The sequence below is a fragment of the Gadus morhua genome, chromosome 21 (assembly GCF_902167405.1).
Source record: "Gadus morhua chromosome 21, gadMor3.0, whole genome shotgun sequence".
NCBI lineage: Eukaryota > Metazoa > Chordata > Actinopteri > Gadiformes > Gadidae > Gadus > Gadus morhua.
In genome coordinates, this window is record NC_044068.1 from 22,348,640 (window position 1) to 22,358,821 (window position 10,182).

General features: G+C 43.3%; 5 non-coding genes across 5 annotated transcripts; 4 read left to right on the forward strand and 1 right to left on the reverse strand.

Annotated features, from left to right (window-relative positions):
- Positions 1-5,513: 5,513 nt before the first annotated feature.
- trnat-agu (transfer RNA threonine (anticodon AGU)) lies at positions 5,514-5,587 on the forward strand. Its single transcript has one exon. It is a non-coding gene; the product is annotated as a tRNA-Thr (tRNA).
- Positions 5,588-8,185: 2,598 nt separating this feature from the next.
- On the forward strand, positions 8,186-8,259 carry trnat-agu (transfer RNA threonine (anticodon AGU)). Its single transcript has one exon. It is a non-coding gene; the product is annotated as a tRNA-Thr (tRNA).
- Positions 8,260-9,329: 1,070 nt separating this feature from the next.
- On the forward strand, positions 9,330-9,403 carry trnat-agu (transfer RNA threonine (anticodon AGU)). Its single transcript has one exon. It is a non-coding gene; the product is annotated as a tRNA-Thr (tRNA).
- Positions 9,404-9,619: 216 nt separating this feature from the next.
- LOC115534938 (U4 spliceosomal RNA) lies at positions 9,620-9,758 on the reverse strand. Its single transcript, XR_003974396.1, has one exon. It is a non-coding gene; the product is annotated as a U4 spliceosomal RNA (small nuclear RNA).
- Positions 9,759-9,850: 92 nt separating this feature from the next.
- trnak-cuu (transfer RNA lysine (anticodon CUU)) lies at positions 9,851-9,923 on the forward strand. Its single transcript has one exon. It is a non-coding gene; the product is annotated as a tRNA-Lys (tRNA).
- The last annotated feature ends 259 nt before the right edge of the window (positions 9,924-10,182 follow it).

The following is a 10,182-nucleotide window of genomic DNA, read 5'->3' on the forward strand; positions in this document are numbered from 1 at the left end:
CCCTTCCATCCTTGATACAGCCAACTATCGCAGTGTCGTCTGAGTATTTCTGCACATGGCAGAGCCCAGAGTTATGCTGGAAGTCGGATGTATACAAGGTGAAGAGGACGGGAGAGAGCACGGTGCCTTGTGGTGCTCCGGTGCTGCTGACCACAGTGTCTGACGTGGAGCCCTTCAGTCTAACGTATTGTTGTCTCTCTGTGAGGTAGTCCGTAATCCATGTAACCAGGAGTGGGTCCACTCTCATCTCTGTCAGCTTGTCTCTCAGCAGGAGGGGCCGGATGGTGTTGAAGGCGCTGGAGAAATCAAAAAACGCGATCCTCACAGCGCCGCTCTCCCTGTCCAGATGAGAGTGGGCCCTATGGAGCAGATAGAGGATGGCATCCTCCACGCCCACCTTCTCCTGGTATCCAAACTGCAGTGGATCTAGTGCGTGGTGGACCTGGGGTCTGAGGACATGGAGCAACAGCCGTTCAAATGTCTTCATAATGTGTGATGTTAGTGCTACTGGTCTGAAGTCACCCGGCTCCCTGGGGTGTTTTTTCTTAGGAACCGGGATGAGACATGAAGTCTTCCAGAGCACTGGGACCCTCCCCAGCTGCAGGCTCAGGTTGAAGAGATGCTGGAGTGGCTCCCCCAGTTCAGCAGAACAGGCTTTAAGCATCCTTGGACACACTCTGTCCGGGCCTGCTGCTTTCCTTGGATGAAGCCTCCTCAGCTCTCTGCTCACCTGATCTTTGGTGATGGTGGTGTGGAGGGGGGTTGAACTGTCCATGGGTGTGGAGGGTGGGGGTGGGGGTGGTCTGCAGTCTGAGGTGGTGGAATTGGGGGAGGTGATGGACATGGTGTGGGTGTGAAGTGGACCATCGCTGGTTGTGGGAGCTGGAGTGTCAAACCTGTTAAAAAACAGGTTTAGCTGGTTTGCTCTTCCAGCATCCCCCTCTCCTGTGATGCTGCCCTTCTTCTTGCAGCCTGTGATGGTTTTCATGCCATCCCAGACCTCCCTCATGTTGTTATGCTGCAGCTTCTGTTCTACCTTCCTTCTGTATTCCTCCTTCGCCTCTCTCAGTTGGACCTTGAGTTCCACCTGTATGCGCTTCAGCTCGTCTCTGTCACCTTCCTTGAATGCCCTCAATATGCCGGTTGGCGCGATGTTTGAATTTAACGGTTTTTAAAAGACAAAATGAACGACCTGCCTTTGCTTGTCGCGTGAGAAATTGTCTCTTCCCTTCTTTTTTATCGCAATTTCTTCAGTCTATAGACAGAAAGTCTTACCTGGGAGAGTTTGTCGACGGCGGAGCCGTTATGTTTAAAAACATGACGTCTTACCTGGGCGAGTGTGTCGCTGCGTTGTGTGCGTGTGTGTTGTTATCTGTGCACGTGTGTGTTGATGGCGGAGCCGTTATGTTTTCAAACATAACGTCTTACCTGAGGCCTGTTTCAGGTAGCTGGTTTAACATACTCTGAGTTTAATCCTGCGCTCTGAGTTGGTTGACTCAGAGTTCAGGGTTGAAAAGCAACTCTGGGTTTTCAGTTTCAGAACAGGTGATCAGCGTTGGGTTAATCAACTCTTAGTATGTTCACTCTGGGTTGAGGGCGTGCCTGTTGACTATGAAGAGCCATCATCAATGGATCTCTGATAACATGATCAAACATGGACCAAAAGCGTAGATCCACCTACTTTTCCCCCACGGAATTGGAAATTCTAATGAACGTATATGCCGAGCAGTTACCCATTTTAACAAAAAAAAGCAATACCGCCGCGGCAGCGAGAGCGCGAGAGAGAGCTTGGCAGGAAATAGCTGAACAAGTCAATGCGTGAGTCAAATAAATTAGTAAAATAAAATAAAATAAGAGGAAAGTTGAATATCTTCCACTTATTCAATATGTAAATTGTGTGTGTGTGTGTGTGTGTGTGTGTGTGTGTGTGTGTGTGTGTGTGTGTGTGTGTGTGTGTGTGTGTGTGTGTGTGTGTGTGTGTGTGTGTGTGTGTGTGTGTGTGTGTGTGTCAATTTACGCAACCCCGAGTTGCCCCACGAGGACTTGGCAGCAAATGAAGTACAAAAATATAGTTTAAACAGGTAAACTAATGTTTAATTGAAATCAAATCAATTGTGGTCTTTTGCCTGCTGTACCTAATTTAACAGCTATGTTCAACATGCATTATATATTTGTATACTATATTTAAGCAGTAAATGTAAGTAGGAGGCCTACATTTCCCAGCCACCCCAACACTGCCAATATTTAATAGGATTTAGATATATTAGAAGGCTACACCTAGGCAAAATGCATTATAAATATATATGTGTCTTCAAAATAGCGCTTACTGAATATTAGGGTAACATTTTCCTCCATGTTAGCAAATCGAAAAAATGCAGAGGCCCGGCAGACTGGAGGGGGTCCACCACCTGCAGCCCTCACAGAGGCTGAGGAGATGGCCCTCAGCCAACAGAGTATGCGTCCTGTGGCTGAGGGCATCCCTGGGGGGAGCTCCTCTGATCCCCCCCACCCCCCAGGATAGAAGTGCCTTTACAGTATAAGAGGTTGGTTATTCAAAATAATTAAATATGTACACGCAACCCAGCGCATTGCAAATTAGATGGGCTCAAGTAATATTAGATGGGCTAAAGTAATATTCTGGCTCAAGTAATAATTGCACTGTCTAATCATCTTCTTCCAGTTACGGCGTCATCGCCCTACTTGAACCAGATGCCCTCACCAACCTCCATGCAATTGTAACAATTCAAAAGATGCAAAAGGATGCTTTGGAGATCCAAATTTTGGAACATAAGTTATAGGTGGGTGAGGTGCAAACTGGGATAGGCTACTGTTCCCTGCTCTAAAAACATACCCAATATAAATCACTTTTTTTTTTGTGCTTTCAGGAAATAAAAAAATCCTCATAATAAGTAGTTTGTCTTTATTAGAACACGGGCTGTGGTGGGACAAGTTATTTTGTTGAGCAGTTTACTCAAAGGGTTTTACTTCAGTGAACAATGCAGATGATTATGCTGAGCATGTGCATGTAGAGAAGAACAGCATCTGGTTAAAAGCAGTACCAGGGTCTTTTCTGCCTTGCATTCTTAAAATGAGTTTCTTGACTTGCAGCAGTTATAGGTCCGTGGTTAGTCAGCTACTCTGATCATGGGAAAGCCACAACGTTGAAGTTACTGTAGTACAGAGCGGGTGGGATGCACGGGGCGGATCATTCTGCACATGCGTTAATTGCGATAAAAAAAAATAAAATAAACTTAAAGCATGCCCCCGGTGCGTTTGACAGTTAACATGGGGGCTGAGAAGGTGGTCTAAATAAATGATAGATTGCGCTGAAAAACGATAGCGCTCGTGAAGAAAATTATCAGGAAAATAAAGTATATCCAACCGGGGTCTTAATAATCGTTCCTCACAGAGATTCCTTCTGAGGATCGCAGCCTCTACGTCCACAGGCTCTCGTAGAAAAGGACATGCCATTTCTAACACTTCCTTCTGTCGGAGAGCTGCCTTCAGCCACCCTGCGTTCACACCAAAAGATGCAAAAAGTTGACGCGCGTCGTGATCCCATTCAAAGTGAATGTAGAGACGCGTTGCTGCTTTGCTGCCGCAGCATTTGCTGCCGAGAAAACGGGCAGCAAAACTTGATTTGCGGCGCGTCAAAATCTGATTTGCGGCGCGGCATGCCCGTGCCCGCTGCCGGGCACGGGCGAAGGGCGCGTTCACGTATTTTGCGGCGCGTCAAATGCTGCTCGAGTTGAAATATTTCAACTTTTGATGCGCCGCAAAACTTTGACGCGCCTCAAAACTTGATTTGACGCGCCGCAAAACTCAGGCGTCAACGCGTTCGGGCAGCAAATGCATCTTTTGGTGTGAACGCAGGGTTATAGACAACAAACTCAGAGTAGGTCTAACCACCTCCCGAGCAGGTTAGGTCTGTGGCGTATGTTGCCGCAGCAACTGAGGCCCCGTCCACACGAAGCCGAAACCGTTACGGTTTTGATCTATCCGGTTTCGGAGTATCTCCGTAAAGAAGGAGTCAAGCGAAACCGGGTAGATCTGTAGAATCGCTGTAGTACACATTCCAGGCCCATAAGGGGCGCCGCTTCTGCTACAAAAATAAATAGTAAGAAGAGGCGAGCATGCGCATAAAGGGTGAGACTCCGCGGGCTTAACAGTCATTGGCTAGACTAGGGTCGAGGGGTGGGGCGATGACGTCATGGTTTACGGTTTCAGTCGGTTTCAGGCGTCCACACGAATCCAAAACGAAACCGGGTAGATTTGAAACCACCTCCTAGGGTGGTTTCAGAAGTTTGCGGTTTCGGTCAGCGGATTCGCCGGCTTCGTGTGGACGGAAGGCCGAACCGTACAAGACCTTTGCGGTTTCGCCATGAAATCGGCTTCGTGTGGACGGGGCCTAACTCTCGGTTGCGCTGAACCTGCTACCTGAAACGGAAAACCCAGAGTTTCCACTAACTCAGAGCGAACAAACTCGGGGTTGCCTCAAAACCAGCTACCTGAAACAGGGCTCGGGGCTGTGGTGTGTGTGCGTGCGTGTGTGTTCTAACCTGCACGTGTGTTGATGGCGGAGCCGTTATGCTTACCTCGGTGAGTGTGCGCTGCATTTGTCTTGATGTGCAGTCTGTGCGCATGCGTGTGTGTGTCTGCGTTCAATTGTGCGTTCAATTGTTGTGCATTCCACAAAGTTAATTATCTACTACAGTTGTCATACAATCCAATACCCTAAAGTTTAACGACGCACCCACACATGACTTTTCCTCCTCAACCTTTGTTTTTTCTGTTATCATACCGGAGAACATAACCATTCAGTTCAAAGTCTATCCCTTTGTCCCTGTTGATCCATGTTTCAGATATGCCAATGATTGTGTGAATTCATTCAGATAGTCCTTAATGTTATTGAAGTGTATAATTGATAATTCACCCTTTGATGTACTGTTATGATGTTTTGATGTATCCATCCACAAAACAAGTTACATGATAAGACACTGATGATCATCTCAACAGGATGATTGCATAAGCCTTCCAATTAATGCTCGAGCCCCACATTGTGCTATTAACACTTTGGTAATCTTTCAAGATGATTGCGTGCTCACTGTAAACATAGTCTCTGGCAAAGGAAAGCTAAACTCTTAAGGAGATAATGTGATATGCATGTTGATTATATTGTCTTGGCAAGTTAATATTGAAAAATGGCAGGGCATTGTAGATTATAAAACCTGGTAAACTCAGTCTTCAGAGCATCTCAAGGTCATCCACTAGTGACCTTAGTGATCCACTAGTGACTAGTGATAGCAATGTGTCTTTGACTCTTGGTTGTCCAGGAAAAAGCATAAAACAAAGTACCCAGGGGCTTACACCGATTTCTTTTACCTCTTGCCATTAGATAAATGTGTTTTAGACATAAGTTCAAGCCTGTTGGAGACAGGCAAGAATTGTTATGAATGATTGATTTTCTTAAGCGGTTATTACAAGAATTGAAGTATTCAATTTTAGTCCATAGTGGTGCTGTGGCTTAGTTGGTTAAAGTGCCTGTCTAGTAAACAGGAGATCCTGGGTTCAAATCCCAGCAGTACCTGCATTACGCGTTCTTGTATTAACTATTTTTTGCTAGTGGTGGTAAACTTGCAAAGTATCTACCATAGAATTTGCTTCAATGTGAACAAGATGTCAACTAGTCACAGCAATCTGTCTTTCATTCGTGGGAGGGCAGGGAAAAGCATAATGCAAAGTAGCCACTGTCTTGCATATGGAGTCAGTTTCCTGCCATAATTCAAACCTGAAAAAAAAAGTTTCACAGACTTGTAAGTCTGGGTTTGAAAACTCAACACCTTGTAAAAAAGGTTTTGCAACACTGAAAAAGAGATTATAACCTGAAAAAAAATAAAACTAAAATTCAAACATCTGTAAACATGATTTTGTGTTCTATTTTATCTTCATCATTTTCAGCAACACATTTTCAAAGTTCAAACAATTTCACCACCGCATTTGCAGAGTTTCAAATCTGGCACTGTTCTAACGGTGTATTTCATTGTTGCCCGGTTTTGAAACCTTGTAAATGGGATTCTGCAAACAGGTGTTCATACATTGAGAAATACGTTTTGAAAGGTTGAATATTTAGTTTTAAAAACTTGTAAAGGTGTACGTTTACGACATTGCAAGGTATTTTTTCAGAACTGACTTTTCAGCACTGACTTTTCAGAGATTTGAGCGCAAGCTTTGAGTCACGTGAATATTGGCAGTGTTCTGACGCCACTCGTTTTGAAACTCCTGACAGTCGAATCTGAAAACGTTCCTGGGGGCGGGACCATTTAGCTCTAAACCTATTGGTTGCTCTCGGCTGACGTACATTCCAATCACATGTGCCGTTCACCGGGCTGTTCGTGATTGACAGTGCTCTGCCGATGACACGAATAACAACGGGTTGATTTCGCGGTTGATTTTTATTTCCATTTTCTGGAACCAGAGTCTCATCTCCATAGGACGCGACTAGCAAGGACGCGTCCTAGCAAGGCTGCAGCCTTCACTTTGGGAAACAGCCATGGTTCCAGAAAATGGAAATCAAAATCAACCGCGAAAGTCGCTTGTTATTTGTGTCATCGGCAGAGCACTGTCAATCACGCACAGCCCGGTGAACGGCACATGTGATTGGAATGTACGTCAGCCGAGAGCAACCAATAGGTTTAGAGCTAAATGGTCCCGCCCCCAGGAACGTTTTCAGATTCGACTGTCAGGAGTTTCAAAACGAGTGGCGTCAGAACACTGCCAATATTCACGTGACTCAAAGCTTGCGCCTGTGTGGTCAAATCTCTGAAAAGTCGGTGCTGAAAAGTCAGTTCTGAAAAAATACGTTGTAATGTCGTTAACGTACACCTTTACAAGTTTTTAAAACTAAATATTCAACCTTTCAAAACGTATTTCTCAATGTATGAACACCTGTTTGCAGAGTCCCATTTACAAGGTTTCAAAACCGGGCAACAATGAAATACACTGTTAGAACAGTGCCAGATTTGAAACTCTGCAAATGCGCTGGTGAAATTGTTTGAACTTTGAAAATGTGTTGGTGAAAATGATGAAGAAGATAAAATAGAACACAAAATCATGTTTACAGATGTTTGAATTTTATTTTTATTTTTTTTCAGGTTATAATCTCTTTTTTCAGTGTTGCAAAACCTTTATTACAAGGTGTTGAGTTTTCAAACCCAGACATACAAGCCTTTGAAACTTTTTTTTTCAGGTTTGAATTATGGCAGGAAACTGACTCCATACTTGCAGAGCTTTCTTTCACCTCTTGCCATGTGTTTTAGACATAATTTCAAGCCTGTTGGAGACAGGCAAGAATTGCAATGGATTGCAAGTTTAGATTCATCCTGGTGGGGTATTGGGTTAACTTTTCAACCAACAATTATAACATCTCAGTTGTACTTCACAGACTTTTATATTTGCTCTGCGAAAGAAAAACTGGCGGCTGCCAAAGATTGTCATAGGTTTTTATGGTTTGGGCTACACGAGACATCTGTATAAATTTGAAACATTGAATTGCTGTAAATGCCCGGTCAGCTCAGTCGGTAGAGCATGCAACTCTTAATCTCAGGGTCGTGGGTTCGAGCCCCACATTGGGCTATTAACACTGTGGTAATCTTTCAAGATGATTGCGTGCTTACTGTAAACATAACCTTTGGCAAAGGAAAGCTAAACTCTTAGGGAGATAATGTGATACATGCATGTTGATAATATTGTCTTGGCAAGTAAATATTGAAAAATGGCAGGGCTTTGTAGATTATAAAACCTGGTAAACTCAGTCTTCAGAGCATCATAAAAGCTAAACTCTTAAGGAGATAATGTGATACATGCATGTTGATTATATTGTCTTGGCAAGTTAATATTGAAAAATGGCAGGGCATTGTAGATTATAAAACCCGGTAAACTCAGTCTTCAGAGCATCTCAAGGTCGTCCACTAGTCATAGCAATTTGTCTTTGACTCTTGGTTGTCCAGGAAAAAGCATAAAGCAAAGTACCCAGGGGCTTACACCGATTTCTTTTACCTCTTGCCATTAGATAAATGTGTTTTAGACATAAGTTCAAGCCTGTTGGAGACAGGCAAGAATTCTTATGAATGATTGATTTCTTAAGCGGTTATTACAAGAATTGAAGCATTCAATTTTAGTCCATAGTGGTTCTGTGGCTTAGTTGGTTAAAGTGCCTGTCTAGTAAACAGGAGATCCTGGGTTCAAATCCCAGTAGTACCTGCATTTAGCGTTCTTGCATTAACTATTTTTTGCTAGTGGTGGTACACTTGCAAAGTATCTACCATAGAATTTGCTTCAATGTGAACAAGATGTCAACTAGTCACAGCAATCTGTCTTTCATTCTTGGGAGGGCAGGGAAAAGCATAATGCAAAGTAGCCACTGTCTTGCAGAGCTTTCTTTCACCTCTTGCCATGTGTTTTCGACATAATTTCAAGCCTGTTGGAGACAGGCAAGAATCGCAATGGATTGCAAGTTTAGAGCCATCCTGGTGGGGTATTGGGTTAACTTTTCAACCAACAATTATAACATCTCAGTTGTACTTCACAGACTTTTATATTTGCTCTGCGAAAGAAGAACTGGCGGCTGCCAAAGATTGTCATAGGTTTTTATGGTTTGGGCTACACAAGACATGTGGAAAATTTTGAAACATTGAATTTGCTGCAAATGCTCGGTTAGCTCAGTCGGTAGAGGATGAGACTCTCTCAGGGTCGTGTGTTCGAGCCCCACATCGGGCTATTAACACTTTTGTAATCTTTCAAGATGATTGCGCGCTCACTGTAAACATAACCTCTGGCAAAGGAAAGCTAAACTCTTAAGGAGATAATGTGATACATGCATCTTGATTATATTGTCTTGGCAAGTTAATATTGAAAAATGGCAGGGCATTGTAGATTATAAAACCTGGTAAACTCAGTCTTCAGAGCATCATAAAAGCTAAACTCTTAAGGAGATAATGTGATACATGCATCTTGATTATATTGTCTTGGCAAGTTAATATTGAAAAATGGCAGGGCATTGTAGATTATAAAACCCGGTAAACTCAGTCTTCAGAGCATCTCAAGGTCGTCCACTAGTCATAGAAATCTGTCTTTGACTCTTGGTTGTCCAGGAAAAAGCATAAAGCAAAGTACCCAGGGGCTTACACCGATTTCTTTTACCTCTTGCCATTAGATAAATGTGTTTTAGACATAAGTTCAAGCCTGTTGGAGACAGGCAAGAATTCTTATGAATGATTGATTTCTTAAGCGGTTATTACAAGTATTGAAGTATTTAATTTTTTGTCCATCGTGGTGCTGTGGCTTAGTTGGTTAAAGTGCCTGTCTAGTAAACAGGAGATCCTGGGTTCAAATCCCAGCAGTACCTGTAAATCGGGTTGTTGCATTAACTGTTTTTTGCTAGTGGTTGTAAACTTGCAAAGTATCTACCATAGAATTTCCTTCAATTTTAACAAGATGTCAACAAGTCACAGCAATCTTTCTTTCATTCTTGGGAGGGCAGGGAAAAGCATAATGCAAACTAGCCACTGTCTTGCAGAGCTTTCTTTCACCTCTTGCAATGTGTTTTCGACATAATTTCAAGCCTGTTGGAGACAGGCAAGAATTGCAATGGATTGCAAGTTTAGAGCCATCCTGGTGGGGTATTGGGTTAACTTTTCAACCAACAATTATAACATCTCAGTTGTACTTCACAGACTTTTATATTTGCTCTGCGAAAGAAGAACTGGCGGCTGCCAAAGATTGTCATAGGTTTTTATGGTTTGGGCTACACAAGACATGTGGAAAATTTTGAAACATTGAATTTGCTGTAAATGCCCGGTTTGCTCAGTCGGTAGAGCATGAGACTCTTAATCTCAGGGTCGTGGGTTCGAGCCCCACATTGGGCGATTAACGCTTTGGTAATCTTTCAAGATGATTGCGCGCTCACTGTAAACACAACCTCTGGCAAAGGAAAGCTAAACTCTTAAGGAGATAATGTGATACATGCATCATATTATATTGTTTTGGCAAGTTAATATTGAAAAATGGCAGGGCATTGTAGATTATAAAACCCGGTAAACTCAGTCTTCAGAGCATCTCAAGGTCGTCCACTAGTCATAGCAATCTGTCTTTGACTCTTGGTTGTCCAGGAAAAAGCATAAAGCA